Source organism: Capricornis sumatraensis, chromosome 6, assembly GCF_032405125.1.
Source record: "Capricornis sumatraensis isolate serow.1 chromosome 6, serow.2, whole genome shotgun sequence".
NCBI classification, from domain to species: Eukaryota; Metazoa; Chordata; class Mammalia; order Artiodactyla; family Bovidae; genus Capricornis; species Capricornis sumatraensis.
Window position 1 is genome coordinate 106,481,275 of NC_091074.1, and position 18,520 is coordinate 106,499,794.

Consider the following 18,520-nt stretch of genomic DNA (forward strand, 5'->3'; position numbering starts at 1 on the left):
TATATTTATAAGAGAAAGGAGAGGGAGATTGAACGCTGAGACAGAGAAACAGAGACACACAGAAGTGGCAGAAATGAACACCCTTTGATGGGAGAGGCTGAAGTGATGCAGCTGCAAGGCTCCAGAACCTCAGTGACTGCCTGCAACCTCCAGGAACTAGCAAGGGGTGGGAAGAATTCTACAGTCATCCTGGGAAGAATAAATGAATGAATAAAAATATATTCAATGGCTGACTGAATATTGAACAAGCTTGATGGCTGAGTGGAGAGAATATAGAGAATGATCACAGGCCAGTGCAGCGGAGGCTCTTTGAGCTGGAACCTTAGAATCTCAGCTGTTCCCTTCTCCAGGTGAGTTCTTGGGCAAAGTGATGGGTGTACTAACGAAGAAGGTCAGTGTAGGAAACGTCAAGCTAGCACTGAGGTTTACGTGAAATATGAGGCGAGAGAGGTTGGTTGAGGACAAAGCATGAGGGCACACAACAGTGTTTGGACTTGATCTTATCAGTAAAGGGAAACTGCACACATTATAGCGTAGGAAATTTATTTCCATCAGAGCTCAAGAATCTCCTTCTGGAAGCCTTCTAAAGTTTATCTCGAACATTGTGAACTGCCCCTAGTTGTTACTTAAGTCATCCCTAAACGATTCTATGTTTTCGCTGAGCACTCTTTGGCTCTCTGAATCTGGGTGTGTCCCCCAGATTTGCTTTGCTTCTGCCTCTGCGCATGCCAGGCCATGCTGTGATTACTCTTTGCTGCCTTTTGTTCCACACCAAGGCCTCTAAAGTCCCCCAAACTAAGGGTGACGGAAGCCAGTCACAATAGCCATATACCTTGGGTGAATTCCACGCACACTTTAAGTCTCGCTGAGCCCAAGTGACAAGACTAACAGAGCACCATGGAAAACAACATGGAACTCAACAGTCCTCAGGCCCCAGGTCAGAGAGCTCATCTGAAAATCCTCCTTGAGGTCAGCGGTTGTTTAACCCAGATCTCCCATTCAAGGCAATTCTGGCAAGAAGTGTCTGTGGTTGGGTGTAAAATGCTGACCCACTCCCCCAAACGGCTACTTGAAATTTAATTATTTAAAAGTTTTTGGCTGCTCTGTGAGGCAGGCAGAATCTTTGTTCCCCTACCAGGGATCGAACCTGTGCCCCCTGCACTGGAAGCACAGGGTCAGAGAATTCCCGAATTTAACTTTTATTGTCCTACTTCCTGCCTGTATCAGATGGATGGGAAAATGGAGAGAACTGCAGGAAGAAGACTCAAAAGCATCTGGTGGTTTTGGAGATGAGGCAGGTCAGATTTGAAGGCTCATGGGCTTAGACACTGTTGAATTGTGTTCCCAAAAATGATATGTGGGAAGTTGTCACTCCCAGTACCTTATGGAATGTGATTTTATTTGGGCATTAGACATTGTGGGTGCAATGTGTCAAGTCAAGGCACAGTCGTACTGCATTAGGGTGGGCCCTTAACACAGTATGACCGGTGTGCTTGTAAAGTAGCATGAAGCCAAACAGCCAATGCCACGTGATGACAGAGGTAGAGACTGGCGAGATGCGGCTGCAAGCCACGGACCACCAAGGATTACGGCCCCGCCAGGTGCTAGGAAGAGACAAGAAATGATCTACCCAGAGAGTCCAGAGGATCCTGGCCCTGCTGACACATTGGCCTTAGACTTTCAGCCTCTAGAACTGCCAGAGAAGAAGCTTCTATTGTCAAAGCCCCCCAGTCTGTGGCCCTCTGTTATAGCAGCCTCAGGTAACTAACACAGACACGTACTGCTGAAAGGGACTGGGAGTCTTTCTAGCTTATCTTCCTGTCCCAGGAGCTGTGCCCTTACCCGTAGTAAACAGAGGTGAACTACATCTCCTAGAGGGGCTGCTCCGGTGGTTAAGAATCTGCCTGTAACACAGAGTTTAATTCCTGGGTCAGGAAGATCCCCTGGAAAAGGAAATGGTAATCCATTCCAGTATTCTTGCTTGGGAAATCCCATGGACAGAAGAGCCTGGCGGGCTACAGTCCAAAGGGTTGCAAAAGAGTCGGATACAACTTAGCGACGAAGCAACAATAATATCTCCTGGCAGCAAGGTCCAGAATCATTCTTCTGAAATATCTGTAGCACGTTGCTAGGTGTCCCTTGAGTCCTCAATAATGTCTTGTTTTAAAACTAGGTTTTAAATTACAGTTAAAGCTTCACAGAACAACATTGAGGGGAATTCAAAATATGGAAAATATTCATCACATCCTTCATAAAACTTCCCTTTTTCCACGGGCCCTGCCAGCGCTCTTGCATTCACGTACACGTGTAATGTGTTTGCAGCCTCTGTCCACACTCGCGCTTGTGACTGCCCTTCCCCAACCAATATTGTTGTTACATCATCTTATATTGTCGGCCTAATATTCCATCCGGTCGTTATACCACAACCATTTCACCATTTCACTTTTTTAGGTCATTAATTGCAATTATGATTTTTCTTTTTTACTCATCTAGATAATGTGACAAAGAACATCTAGATAATGTTACAAGGAACATTGTGTTTAGAATTTATTTTCCAATTTCATTGAGAAATAACTGACACATATAAGTTTAAGGTGTGCAGCACAGTGTTTTGATAAACGTGTCTTGTGAAAGAATGACCACAATAGGTTCAGCTAACATCCAGCTTCTATCCAGATACAATGAAAAGAAATATGTTACAAATTTTTATTTTGGGGGGATTATTTCTTTTGGATAAATTTCTATGATGGATTTATTGGCTCAAGGAGTACAAATAATGTTAGAGATTTTGTTACATATTATTGTATTGTTCTCTAAAGGAAACCAAAATTCAGTGCCAGCAGAAAATATGTATCAAATCGTGCTTTACGACATTTTTGTTTTCTGAGGTTGGAAATAAATTTATTTTCTCCATATTTCCCTTATGTTAATTGATATTTGTCCATTATTCTACTGGGTCCTGATTGTATTAGCTATTTATATGCATTAAATGAAGCCACCTGGGCTGTATTCTTAGAAATAAATAGCTTTCCTTTTATTCTAATTGCATTTGTTTTTATTGAAGAGACCTTTTTTTGAGGAGAAGTTGTGGTTGTAGAGTTGAATTTTTTCTTCCTTTGGAAGTTGTGCTTTTATTTGCTATTTATGAAATAAACATTCCTCCAAACTTATGATTAAATATTCTATTTTAGGTGTTTCCCTGATGGTCCAGTGATTAAAATTCGCCTGCGGATGCAGAGGACATGGGTTTTATCCCTGGTCTGGGAAGATGTCCACACGCTGTGAGGCAACCAAGCCCCTGCGCCACAGCTAGTAAAGCCTGTAGGCCCTGGAGCCTGAACTCTGCAACAAGAGAAGCCATCAGAATGAGGAGCCCAAACCCTGTAGCTAGAGAGTAGCCCCCGCTTGTCATAACTAGAGAAAGTCTCTGCCCAGCAACAAAGATCCAGCACAGCCAAAAATAAGTGAATAAATATGTTTTTAAATTTAAAAAATTATTTAATTTTACTTCCATTATTTCTATGGCTTAATTCAATAGTTCACTTTTTAATCCATTTGGAGTTTGTTTTTTCATATCATATATAGTGTAATCTAAATTATCTCCAAACTGTAACCTAGTTATGTAAAATAATTGATTAAATAAGAATTAATTATCCCCATTGATGTGTACTTGATATACTAAGTAATCCTATGTACTTTATTCTGTTATAAAAATGCACATTCTTTACTTTTTGAATATTGTACATTGAAAATTTTTATGTACGTATTTATTTATTTATTTTTGGTCCTGACTAGGATCAACCCATGCCCTCTGCAGTGGAATCACAGAGTCCTAGCCACTGGACCATCAGAGTATTCCTTGTAAAATTTTATTATTGCTGCTTTGTGACTTGGTTTAACTCCTAGCATATCTCCTTCTATGTCTGATTATTTTCCCAGTATTTTATTTTGTATATGTGTTCTCATGCATTTATATTTCCTATGATCTTTAATTTGGTGAGTTCTAAAAGAAAGAAAGTTATGACCAACCTAGATAGTATATTAAAAAGCAGAGACATTGCTTTGCCAACAAAGGTTCGTCTAGTCAAGGCTATAGTTTTTCCAGTGGTCATGTATGGATGTGAGAGTTGGACTGTGAAGAAGGCTGAGCGACGAAGAATTGATGCTTTTGAACTGTGGTGTTGGAGAAGACTCTTGAGAGTCCCTTGGACTGCAAGGAGATCCAGCCAGTCCATTCTAATGGAGATCAGTCCTGGGTGTTCTTTGGAAGGAATGATGCTGAAGTTGAAATAAAATGGTTTTTTAAGGAAGTCATCATTACATATCAGGTTGTGGAGTAAGCAGGGCTGCGATGAGAAAAAGTTTTATCCACAGTTTTAAAATGCTTATAATATGATTATTTTATACTTATAAATAAAATAACACTATGATTATATTAAAAAAAAAAAGAAACTCCAATACTTTGGCCACCTCATGTAAAGAGTTGACTCATTGGAAAAAACTCTGATGCTGGGAGGGATTGTGGGCAGGAGGAGAAGGGGACGACAGAGGATGAGATGGCTGGATGGCATCACTGACTGGATGGACATGAGTTTGAGTGAACTCAGAGTTGGTGATGGACAGGGAGGGCTGGTGTGCTGTGATTCATGGGGTCGCAAGGAGTTGGGACATGACTGAGGGATTGAACTGAAAAGGAGGCCATTTGACATTTGGGTTAGTGTCCACTTAAGATATACAACTATTATGGGGTGATCACTGAATCTGAACTTGAGTTATCCCTTCTAGCTGGTGTAGCTGGGCATAAAGCACTGGGCTTTACAATGATACTGAGCCTGGGCATGAACTCGGCCCTATCTCCTGCTAGCTTGTCCAGGGTATTGAACCACCCTGACCCTTACTCCCCCTTACCCACACGGAGATGACAAAACTTTACTCAGAGGGGCATCATTACTATTAACGAGGGAAGGGGTGTGAAACACACAGCACAATGCCCGCCACAATTTGGGCACTTAATTTTCATTTCCTTTTTATTTTCTCCCAGCCACAATCTGTAGTTTCATTGGACCATCTTCAGCTTGCCCCCGATTTTTATATTTTATAAATCAATTTCTTTGCCCTTTTATACTTCCACAAGTGTTTCCTGCTGACATGCAAAAATGATGTTATAGATTATTGCCCTTTTATCTTGCACTCCACCCTATCATGAAGCTCTTATATCACTGGGTGGATGGCTCTATTCAGGTTCTTAAGGATTTTTCGGGTAGACACAGGCTTACAGTTTCTGAAAGCCATAGTTGTGTTCCTTAAAGAGATGCTAGAGTCTTTCAGTTCCCTGAGCCATGTGAAGGCCTGCCTCTACCAACAGTCAAGAGCTACTCTTTGTTTTCTCCTTCAAGGATCTCATTCTCAGGTCTCCGCCCTCTGAATAGCTCACCAAAGGAGCTGAGTTCTTCCACAAGGAGATTCCAGGCTGGACTTCCACCTCTGTACTCCTTACCTCATCCTTAGCTAGAATATAAGCATCCAGTGCTAGTTTCAGACTGGGAGTCTTTTTTGACCTCTAGTGAATGTTTCACCTTTGCAACTGCACACTTCTAGGCAAACAGCCCCTTCAGGAGCAGAGAACATGTGAGATGGAAGTCACTCGAAAGCTGTCTTGAAATTCAACCATCAAAAAGCTAAGATCATGGCAACCAGTCCTATCACTTCATGCAAATAGATGGGGGAAAAATGGAAACTGTGACAGATTTTATTTTCTCGGGCTCCAAAATCACAGCAGATGGTGACTGCAGCCATGAAATTCAAAGATGCCTGCCTCCTTAGAAGAAAAGCTATGACAAACCTAGACACCGTATTAAAAAGCAGAGACATCACTTTGCTGACAAGAGTCTGTATAGTCAAAGCTATGATTTTTCCAGTAGTCATATACAAATGTGAGAGCTGGATCATAAAGAAACAAAGCATTGATGTTTTCAAACTGGTGCTGGATAAGACTCTTGAGAGTCCCTTGGACAGCAAGATCAAACCAGTGGATCCTAAAGGAAATCAATCCTGAATATTCATTGGAAGGGCTGATGCTAAAGCTGAAGCTCCTATACTTTAGCCTCCTGAGGCCAAGAGCCAACTCATTGGAAAAGACCCTGATGCTGGGAAAGATTGAGGGCAGGAGGAGAAGGTGGCAACAGAGGATGAGATGGACATGAGTTTGACCAAACTCTGGGAGATAGTGAAGGACAAGGAAGCCTGGCTTGCTGCAGTTTATGGGGATGCAAAGAGCTGTACATAACTTAGCGACTGAACAACAGTTACTTGGGACTTGAGGTTTCTTTTTTTAAATCTTTTTGTGTTGTATTGGAGTATAGCTGATTAACAATGTTGTGACAGTTTCAGGTGGACAGCAAAAGGACTCATTCATACATATACATGTATCTATTCTCCCTCAAACTCCTCTCTCATCTGGCGGGACTTGAATTCTCATCTTGCCTGAATCAATGCCCAGCTGTTTCTGTTCCATTTATTTACACCTCTCTCTTTTCCAAGAAGAATTGAAGGTTACTTTATACCATAGGAGAAATGCAGAAATGATTTGTAAGAGGGAGGAGGGAGAAAGAAACCAGGAAAATAGGGCTTGAGAAAAAAGGGAGTTGGGAATGACAAAACCAGAAGCACAAACGTCTGTGCGCTTGTATTTGACCACGGTTAACCTTGAACTTCCTAGCAGTCAGAAGACAGAGAGAAATACTCTGAGCAAGTTACTTTATCTCTAAATCTCGGTTTCATTGTTGATAAAATGGTAATAGAAGCACCTACATCATAGGATTCTTCCGAGGGTGAAATGAAATGAAGGGTGTGAAACCCTCAAGTATGTTGTGTAACACTTAGTAGACACTCTACAAATGCTAATTTTTATTTTTACTATGATTTCTTCTAGGGTTTCTGCTTTGAAGTCAGAAATTGACTACTTTCAGCACTGTGGCTGGCGCTTCAGGTGCCTCAGTTCCAGAGATCTATCCCTTTTTTAGTGTGATAGAGGCTGAGAAATGATGATCTCTAGGATCCCAGGGACGGGGGAACCTGGTGAGCTGCCATCTATAGGGTCTCACAGAGTCGGACATGACTAGCAGCAGCAGCAGTAAGCTACCAGGGGTTCCCTGGTGGCTCAGATGATAAAGTATCTGCCTGCAATTCGAGAGACCTCGGTTCTATCCCTGGATTGGGAAGATCCAGTGGAGGAGGGCGTAGCAACCCACTCCAGCATTCTTGCCTGGAGAATCCCCATGGACAGAGGAGCCTGGCAGGCTGGGGTCACAAAGAGTCAGACACGCCTGAGCGACTAAGCACAGTTCACAGTAAACTATGATTGCTCATTTATTGGAGGAACTGGGAGACCAAATTTGCTAGCAACAGGTACGATGCTGGAAAAATTAACCATCTTCCTTTGTGTAAGATCCTTATTCCCACCCACTTCCCAAGACGGATTGGCCTCCTCCGTAGAATAGAATGCTGGAGCTTAAAGGAGCCCCGACGCCTCATCCAACATCCTCTTTTTTCGGAGGGAGGGGGAGTGCTGAATTTTCCAGCGTTACCCAGCTAGAATTTGATGCTCGAATTCCAGTTCTTTCTCTTAAAAGACCCATTCATGAGAAGGACTAATGTGGAATTGAAGTCAAGGGGAAAAAAAGGCACTGGTTTATTTATAGTTTAGGGAAGTAAAAGTCAGCTTGAGTTTGGACCGTTCATTGTTTCACTGTTGTTATTTCAGCCTAGGATGGAATTGTCCATTCACCTTCTCCCCCCTGCTGGCCCGGGGATGTCAGACCTCGGCTGCCGGGCAGGCGTGCTGCGGCACTTCACGTCCTCTGGAGACGGTGGCATGGTGCAATTTCTCTCTGGTGTGGAGGAATGCAGATATTTATAGAGCTGTGCTTGCCTCAGTGTTTTTACGCTTTAACGAGAGCTTCACTCAAGCACGTCTTTGGCCTATATAAACCTCACTGAGAGAGAGAGAGAGAGTGCTTTCCTTCCAAGTGTGCACATGTGCGCCCTGGAATCTCAGTGGAACACTGGGTGAATCTGAGCGGCCCTGTTTGATGCTCTAAGTCACAGTCCCAGGTCATCCCTCAGGAGAGCAGAGGAGTTGGGCCCCCTCCTGCCTGTTGCTTGCGAGTAAAAGCCCACACTCGTGGGCGTAAAAAGCAGTCATGATGGTTATGATGAAATGGCGCAGAGAGAGAATCCAGCTCCCAGCCAGCGGCCCATCCCTCTCATCCAGGCCAAGATGTGCCCAATGGGTGGCTGGCACTTCCACACACGCCTTCATCTTACCCTCCTGTCAGCCCCGGGGAGCTGGGTGATGTGATCAGCCTCCCTCGATTCAAAAGGTCACTTGGAGACGCGACCCAGGTCATGGTCATAAGCCAACCCAGGGTCCAGACTCCACGCCCAGCGCGTGCTTTCCTCAGTGCCACCTCCTGATGAAAAGATAAGCAAAGAAAACAAACTCGACTCCAAGGAGACATCAGTGATTTCCAAGCAAGCCTCACTTCCTCCACTCCCCCAGCATGGCCTCTCGAGAATGACTCTGGTGTCACCTTTTATGTTAGGAAACCAGATGCCAGGGAGATGAGGGCTGACAACCTTAGAGGGTGCGGCGGTGATGCAACGCGAGAATTTTGAATCATTTATTTTTGAGGTCGCGAGCAGCGGAGTTTGTTGATCTGGTGAGTTGTACTTCCTCTCTTCCCTGTCCTATTTCCCTTTCTGAGCCGGTCACTCGGGATGCCCATCTCCCTGTGCATCTGTGTGCACTTCAGATCTGAAACCCAAGTCGGTGCCACCACCAGCTGCAGAGGCACGCCACTCGCAGTCATTTTTGGAAACCAAAAATGACGGGTCCCATAACTGTGATTAGATAAAGCTTGTAATTTGTGTTTGCTGTAGTCAGCGACGTGATATTTTGGGACAAACAGCCGCTCTATGCTACATATAGCTTGGAATTTGCGGCTTTTGTATAACCCGCCATTGCATGATCAAGGAGCTAAAGGAGAGAGAGGGAGGGAGAAGGGATGAAGGGTGAGAGGGTAGGAAGCCCCGCTCAGCAGACGGGCGGAGCCTCAGGGAAGCCAGAGAGCTCAAAGGACCTGCAGGCAAGATGCAGTTGACCTGCCCTCGGGAGAAACTCGGCCAGGCTCCTGAATGGCCGATCCACCTTTCCTAACAGCCGGAGCCCCGCGACTCCCAGCAAGAGATTCAACCATGTCCCAGGCTTAAGGAGGGACCCTAAACGAAACCCAGGCATGATTTACGAAGCTCTGGTCTAATTCAGCCTGACTGATAGCTATTCTCCGATCCAACATTTCAGTTCTAAAAGATCAGCTTCCTTCCTTGTCCCCAGTCCTTAGAACATGTTCTTGCCTTTCTTCTGAACCTCAGCTGGATAAAGACCTTCATTCAGGCAGTCAACATTGACCTAAGGCCTTCACGTGCCAGGCCAGGAAGGGCACTGGGGATGTAGAAATAGGTCAGCTTGAATCCCAGGCCTCCACACAAAGGCACAGCTGGTTCTGCTATGTCCTTCTTCTCTGTCAAATTTGTAGAGTGAAGGTGTGTCTCAATGAACAAAGAAAGCGTTATCCCCCAATATTCACTCATCCCTAACTCTGCATAGGAAAGAGAAATGTTGATGCCATTGGGCACCGAGTTTAACTCTGCTTTAACAGCTATCCTCTCACAACAGGTTCAAAGACATTGCTGCTTCATGGAGGGGAAAACTAAGGCCCAGAGGGATGAGCGGACTTATCTAAAGACATAGAGCTAGGTGGTGGCAGATCAGTGTGGAACTCAGGTCAGCCTGACTCCTAGTCCAGAGCCCATTCCTCTATTCCCCTGATTTAAGACATCCAGATTATGACTATAGGTCATACATGGAAGGGCTTTCCAGGTGGCACAGCTGGTAAAGAGTCTGCCTGCCAATGCAGGGGACACAAGAGGTGTGTGTGGGTTTGACCCCTGGGTGCGACCCCATGGACTGTAGTTGGCCAAGCTCCTCCATCATTGGGATTTCCCAGACAAGAATACTGGAGTGGGTTGCCATTTCCTTCTTGACCTGGAATAGGAAATGGCAACCAATTTTCCTGGAGAATCCCATGGACAGAGGAGCCTGGCAGGGGCTACAGTCCATTGAGTCACAGGGAGTTGGACATGGCTGAGCAAGTACTAGCTGCCATACATGGAAACTGTCCCATTCAATTAATATTTTAATCAGTTTTGGGGGCCTCAATATACAGCAGATACATATCATGCCTTTAAAGTCCTTACATTTGTGGGAGGTGGTAATCTATGCATAGAAAGCCATGCTATAAATGTAGAAAATGCCAAGAAAACCCCTCCAAAGAGAGCAGACAGTGGTGGGAGAACTTGGTATCTAGGGAACCTGAGATCACTTTCTGCAGGGAACAGGTTTCTGAGTTGACTCTTAGGAGGATTTAGAGGGAGATGAGACTGAAAGAAGAGAACATAAGATCATTTTCATCTGTAGGGAGGGAAAGGCTGGGCTGGTTAGGAATTGGGAAAACACCCTTCCGAGAAATGGGCTTCCCAAGTGGCTCAGTGAGTAAAGAATCTGCCTGCAATGCAGGAAACATAGGAGACACAGGTTCAATTCCTGGGTTGGGAAGATCCCCTGGGGGAGGACACAGCAACCCACCACATTATTCTTGTCTGGAAAATCCCATGGACAGAGGAACCTGGCAGGCTACAATCCGTGGGGTTGAAAAGAGTCAGGCAAGACTGAAGCAACTGAGCACGCCTGCACATTGTAGAGAAAGGAACAGGTGTAAGCTCAGGCTTAGAGGTCTCCAGCGCTTGGCATGTTTGGAGAAGGCTGCTGCTATCCAGCATGGCCAAGAAGGATCAGAACAGTGAGCTGGGAGGCTCCTTCACGTAACTGTGTGGATCAGTGGAAGCACACTGGCCAGGGACTCTCTGGAATAGTTGGATTTTGACAACTTTGCACATTTCAGGTATCTCTTCTGGATTTATCTCTGGGCCACATCTCACAGGTCTTTTCTAGAGGAGAGTGAGTAAGTCAAAGTTCCTGCTTTTGGCTTTACCTTTACCGAATTTTCAAACTTGATTCAAGCTGTGTCTCCACGGTATTAAATCGCTTAATAAAACGTGAGAAAGAGTTGTTTGGGTTATATCAGGGAGAACATCTGGATGTTTGGAAACATCTGCATAGCTTGCCAAAAAAAAAAAAGACACAAAAACTTAGTATCCAAGTGTTTGGTATTCTGGGACATAAAGTCTGAATCACCAGCATAACTTTTAGAACTTTTTGCTTGTTCACTTTCATTTTCCCTGTTTGTTGCAGGTATGACCAGCAATTCCACTTGAAATGTTAGAGAATTGGATGGTTCATCTCTTACTGTTGTATCTTGGGAGAGGAAAAAGTAGGCCATCTTCTTTAAAAAAAAAAAAAATTCCAGTTCACCTATTAAATCTGAAAACTATTTTTTAAGACCCTTCTGAGTTTGAAGTCCTATGCATGAGTTGAGAGCACAACAATGGGCAGAATGCAGGCCTTGCCTTGTAGGAGGTCACATCTTATATCCAAGTAATCTCAACACAGTGATTGGAGCTAATCAACGTAAGCACAGGAGACCAGTGGGCACAAATGAGAATGTTATTGACAGGGAGAAGGGAAAAGGCAGGGGAAAGATCTGGTGATGGAGTAATTTTTGCCTAGAGTCCTTGGGGGTAAATAGGAGTTCTCTACAAGGAAAAGAGGCAGAGCAGATCACAGAGAGAGGAGATGGACAGAGAATAGGCATGGAGACAGCAGATAACGAAGAATGTTGAGGGAAGTGTACAATGTTCAATGGCCTCTGGACAGGCAGGAGGGCCATGGTGAGAGATAAGTTCAGAGAAGAAGACTCGAGCATAGAATGGAAGGCCCTACCGTTTATAAAGCCCTCATCCTGTGGGTCACAGGGAGCCCCACAACCTCAAATCATCCTGTTCTTATTTCCTGCAGCTAAACATGCACCAACCTAAGACCCACTCACTCTCCTCCCAGAATTACCACCCAGAATTACCAAAAACGTGCATAAGACCACCAAAGACGTTCTACAATGTTCAACAGCACCATTATTCGTAAAAGCCCCAAACCAGAAGCAATCAAATGTCTACCAATAGAAGAATGGCTACATAGATGGCAATGTTTTCATAGAATAGAATACTGGCCAGCAATGAATAAATGGACAAAATAATGACACTCGCCAGGCATGGATGAATCTCACAGACATTACGGGGAACAAAAGAAGCCATTTATATGTAATTTCATTTATATGAAGTCCAAGAATAGGAGACCTAATTGGTAGTGCCTGCAGTCTCAACAGCGAGGGTATAAGAGCCTTTTGGGAGTGTACTATATCTTTATCTGGGGGCACTTATGTGAGTGTATATGTATGAAAAATTCAACAGGCTCTATATGAGATTAGTATACTTTATTGAATGTTTTAACTCATTAAAAAAACAAAAAGGAAAAGACAAAACTAACAAAAATTTTAAAAAACCAAACAGAATTTTAGAAACCTGGTTGTTGTATTTGCCATTATAAATGAATCGTCTACCAAGAGGCCCCTTTCCCTGTGGTCAGCCCTCCTGTTACCTAGTAATGTGTACCTCCTCAGGAGTTTGTTAGAGACAAAGTACTCCTTGGCACATGAGAACGAAATAGGCAGCCACTGAATACAACAGTAGCAAGTGAAGCAAACATTTTGTAAATTTCACCCAGAGCCTCTCACCCTCATCATCTCTTGAGTGACAAAATGCCATTTGTTACCAGCATCCTCTTTACTATATATTCATCTCTTAGCTTGTACCAGTTTTCCTGCAACCTGTGAAGATGAATTCAAATCTCTTTTATCCTAAAAAGCAGGTATAAAAACCAAATAAGCCAAATTGCCCTTGGGCTTTGCCTTCTTTCTAGCTTTCTCATCTTCTTCCTCTCCTAAGCCAAACTTTCAAGAGCTTTTTCCTATTAAAAAAAAATAAAAAAAATAAAAAGATAAATAAAAGTAATAAAAATTTAAAATTAAAATAAATTTTAAAAAGTTAAGATAAATATTTTAAAAATCCACACAAAAAAGGAACTTGTTCCAAACTAACTTTCTCACTCTTTCATGCCATTCACCCGTGCCATTCACTCTTCAAATCAATGGATGCTTTACCCTCCATATCTCTAAAGTCTCGTCTTATCTGGCCTCTCAGTTGCACTGGACATTGGTGACAGCTTCTGTGAGCTGCAACTTTCTCTCCATTAATTTTTGTTGAGAGCCATCCCTCTGGTGAGTCGACTTCGTTATTGTATCCACCTCTGTGAGTGCTTGTGATGGAAAGAACAACTTGGAAACGAAACCAGATTGAAGGAAAGGCCAGCTGGACCATCTCCCAGGGCACGGATCTTTGCAGGCCAAATTTCCTGGGAATGAATTGGAAACATGGAGCCAGTTTATTTAGAAACTCTGTATAACACTTTACATAATTGGCAAAATGTAAATTGGGCCCCCTCTCACCCAAGTACAAAATGTCTTTGAGTGGGAGCTTAAAAAAAAAAAAAAAACCTTGCCAGCAAGTGCCTTGTTCAGCTGCATATTTCTGTGTCATGCTTGGGCAAGAGCTGTCAGCTGAGACTGAAAACGAAGAGTCGATATGGTGTTCATTATGTTAGTGATTCATTTCGCTATCTAAATATAAACACTTTATGAGTCCTCCCAAGAAGTCTTTGATTCAGAAAATCACAAAAGACAACTGAAGGGAGGGCCAGAACCACAGAAAAATGAGAATTTCTTTCTTTCGCTTTTGTTTTTTTTAAAGAACATACACCATCTTTTGACCACGGGAGCAAACGATCAGAAGAAGCTGTTTCTGAATATAACTTGTATTAAGAAAAAATAATTTTCTCATTATTCCCATTAAATAAATGCTAAATAAACTTTTAAAGAATATTGTTTGAAGGTGTCACAAGTGAAGATCCTGCCAGTCCTCACTCATCACCCCGTGTAGATGGATTAAATGTGAGGAAACTTTGCAATGAGGGAACAATCGTGCTGAGAACTTGGGAGGAGGAAGTTCTCAGTTTGATTCAGTTTAGAAGGACAGCTGTGATTGGCAGAAGGGCTGAGGAAATTCAGGTTCACAGAAAATAGGCTTGAGAGCAGTGTTCTTAACCTTGATCGCACTTCGGAATTCCCCGAGCAGATTGAAAATGGTGATGGCCTGGGTCCCACTGTACAGATCCCATTTACAGATCCAGATGTTATTGATCCAGGGTGTGGACTGAGTTGTGGGACCTTTTACAAGCTCCTCAGCTGATGATAACCCATGGCCAGATGGAAGGTTGCTGTTTTAGAAAACAGTCCAGCTGCTGAGTGAGTCACTCAGTCTTGTTGACTCTCTGTGACCCCATGGACTGTAGCCCACCAGGCTCCTCTGTCTGTGAAATTCTCCAGGCAAGAATACTGGAGTGGGTAGCCATTCCCTTCTCCAGGGGATCTTCCAGACCCAGGGAGCAGGCCTTTTCCCAGAGAAAGTCAAGAGCTCTGGTTCTCAAAGTGTGTTCTCTGGACAAGCAGCAGTAGCACCTGGGGACTTGTTAGAAATGCAAGGTCTTGGGTTCCACCTGGACCTACTGATCAGAAACTCTGGGATTGGGGAGATGGCAATTTGTATTGATCAGGCGCTCCAGGTGACTCTGATGCACCAAGTCCAGAAACCACTGACAAAGGGAAAGACAGCCTTGAGGGGATACTGGGGAAAGAGCGTAATGGTGAACCAAGAGACGAGGGGAGGTTCCCTTCAGAGCTGAGCAGAGACGCAAAACCCCAACCTGGGAGGACTTTCTCTAAGGAGGGACTTCATGTTCGAGGGGAGCATCTGAGGGAAATGAAAGAAAGATCTAGGAAGTCTGGGCTTGGGCACAGAGTGATGCCCGTCACGTCCTCTTCCCAGCCCTGGACCTGCTGTTGCCTCTCAGTCCCACCTTCCTCACACAGTGTGGTTTTCTCCACTGAGTGGCTGATGGAGGAAGCCACACATTAGCGCCTCTCCGTTTGTGCAGGGGCTTGGGGCTCCCGCAGAAGCCTGAGGAACACAGCTGGAGTCTCCCCTCGTAGTGGAAAGAGTGGGATCCTGTTCCTCGTCAGCAGGGCGTGCCTTCTGCCCTGTTCCCCACCGAGCACAGGCTAGGGAGGGCTTGTGCTTCTGGCCAGCTCTCGCTTCTGCTTTCCTCTCTGACTCATGCCCAGCACAGGGGCTTTGGAGACACTTGTCCTTTCCCTGGAAGAGTTGGTGCTGGGGAATGACTGCCTTTATGGGGAGTTCAGGGAAGGCTGGCTCTGCAGCAGAGCAGATAAGTCACCTGGCTTACTCAGTTTCATTCCAGTCAACAAATTATTCTCAGCATGTCTCCTCCGAGGTGGGCTCTGGGCCACCACTGGGGAAACAGAGAGCAGACACAGAGCTGGCCCTTGGGAAGCTTTCGTTCAGGTGCAAAGGATTTAGTGGGGGAGGAGGAAATTGCATGGCTCAATGTCTTCCGCCTGAGAGCTGCTGGAAATAGGGTGATGGTTAAGGTTTACATCCACAAAAGGACATGTTTGATAGTAGAATTGTGAGCTACTAACAGTCATGCCATGACAGCAAGTGTAAACTAGGACCCTCCTGGGCATCCAGGAGGCGTGTCCACACTGTGCTGGGGCGGCAGCATTGGTTGGTAGCAGTCAGATCTCAGCAACTTGGAGCTAGACCCCACTTGGCATGGTGTGATGGCTCCCCGGTATGTACCATGCTCCCCCCATACCAGCTCCCAGAATCAGCATCAACCCCACATGGAGCACCACGTCACCCCAGTGAGGACCCAGGCATGGCTCTGCTGCTCAGATATAATAGCCGGGCTTCTGCTTGGCCACTGTTCCTGGCTCTGCTTGATGTTCTGTGCAAGGTGGCACAGGGTACAAAGCATTTCAGATCCTCTCATCTCCATAAAATGGTACTCTGATCGAAGAGAGGTTTGGTGAGTCTGAAGGGACCATTTAGATTTGTTTTAGATGTACTTCCTAAGGTCCAAATTTAATGCCTGCATTTCATTTTTTTTAAATTGTACTTCCTGATATTATGGTCATGTTCCATACAATAAGCTTGCACATACATTCTTTTCAAATATCTATGACTTTTATAAGTTTTACAAACTTACCTTATGATTAAATTTTTTCTTTCTAAATTAAAACAAATTTTTTGGAGTATAGTTGCTTTACAATGTTGTGATAGCTTTTGCTGTGCAGTGAAGTGAATCAGCTACACGTATACATATATATCCTCTTTTTTGGATTTCCTTCCCATTTAGGTCACCACGGAGCATTGAGTAGAGTTCACTGTGCTTTACGATAGGTTCTCATTAGTTACCTATTTTATACATGGTAACGTATATACATCAATTCCAATAATCCCATTGCCTTCCCCTTTTACCCCTTGGTATCCATATGGTTATTCTCTATGTCTGTTTCTACTCTGTTTGTAAATAAGATCATCTATACTAATTTTTTCAGATTCCATACCTATGTGCTAAGATATAATATTTGTTTTTCCATTTCTGACTTCATTTCAATACACAAATATTTACAGTGTATTTCAATTACACTGTACCATTTATGAAGATGTTCTACTGAATTTAGACATCAACTTCCCCACTCAGTGTCCACATATAATAATGAAAACTGATGTAAAATGATTCCTGTAGCTCCAGTAAGCATTTCTTGAGTGCTGACTATGCTCTGAGCACTGAACTAGGGGCTATAACACATGCAGGCCTTTTTATCTTCAGCCTCACAATAACCTTGCGATGTAGATGGTGCTAGACGCATTTTACAGATAAAGTGAGACAAATCCCCCATGTTTCATATCTCAGAAATAGACAGACTATCTCTACTCCAAGATGAGGAGCAGCTTAAGGCAAAGACTTAGGCCAAAGTCCCAGAGAGTAAGGCTGGGCTCGGGAAGAAACCTGGGGACCCGGCATCAGGATCAAGGTTAGGTGAGCAAGGTCATAACAGAAGGGCAGGTCAGATCTTGTCTCTATTTAAAATTTTGATATCCTGCATCAGACATAGACTGGCGATTCGATTCTTACATGATAGTATACATGTTTCAATGCCATTCTCCCAAATCATCCCACCCTCTCCCTCTCCCTCTGAGTCCAAAAGTCCGCTATACATATCTGTGTCTTTTTTGCTGTCTTGCATACAGGGTCATCATTGCCATCTTTCTAAATTCCATATATATGTGATAGTATACTGTATTGGTGTTTTTCTTTCTGGCTTACTTCACTCTGTTTAATCAGCTCCAGTTTCATCCATCTCATCAGAACTGATTCAAATGTATTCTTTTTAATGGCTGAGCAATACTCCATTGTGTATATGTACCACAGCTTTCTTATCCATTCATGTGGGATTGCTGGGTCATAAGGCAGTTCTATTTGCAATTTTTTAAGGAATCTCCACACTGTTCTCCATAGTGGCTGTACTAGTTTGCATTCCCACCAACAGTGCAGGAGGGTTCCCTTTTCTCCACACTCTCTCCAGCATTTATTGCTTGCAGATTTTTGGATCGCAGCCATTCTGACTGGTGTGAAGTGGTACCTCATTGTGGTTTTGATTTGCATTTCTCTAATAATGAGTGATGTTGAGCATCTTTTCATGTGTTTGTTAGCCATCCATATGTCTTCTTTGGAGAAATGTCTATTTAGTTCTTTGGCCCATTTTTTGATTGGGTCGTTTATTTTTCTGGAATTGAGCTGCATAAGTTGCTTGTATATTTTTGAGATTAGTTGTTTGTCAGTTGCTTCATTTGCTATTATTTTCTCCCATTCAGAAGGCTGTCTTTTCACCTTGCTTATATTTTCCTTTGTTGTGTAGAAGCTTTTAATTTTAATTGGGGGGGTTCATGTTTGGGAACACATGTACACCTGTGGTGGATTCATGTCAATGTATGGCAAAACCAATACAGTATTGTAAAGTAAAATAAAGTAAAAATAAAAATTTAATAAAGTGAAAAAAATAAAATAAAATAAAATTTTGATATTTTTTTCATCATGAATTTGGTGGGTTTTTTTTTTGCATTAAATTACCTTGATTTTTTAAAGGGATTTGGTTAAAACATTATTTTTATCTTTATTACTGAATTTTAGCACCTCCCCCAACCCTATTAAACTCTGTGCCTGAGGTCAGTGTCCACTCACCTTACCCTTGGTCCCAGTGTCACATACTCACTCACCACCTGCGCCCCCTCTCTCTCCACCCAGGCCAGGGTGGATTTGCATTAATAAACCATGTGGTCAGGTCCAGGCTTCCCCTCCTGTGCTAGCCCTTATCAGGACCCAGCTCCTTGCCCAGAGCCTGGTCTGTGCTACTAGGCACTCAAGGTGTGTTGAATAATGAACGCAAGGCAAGGTCTTGGACTATTT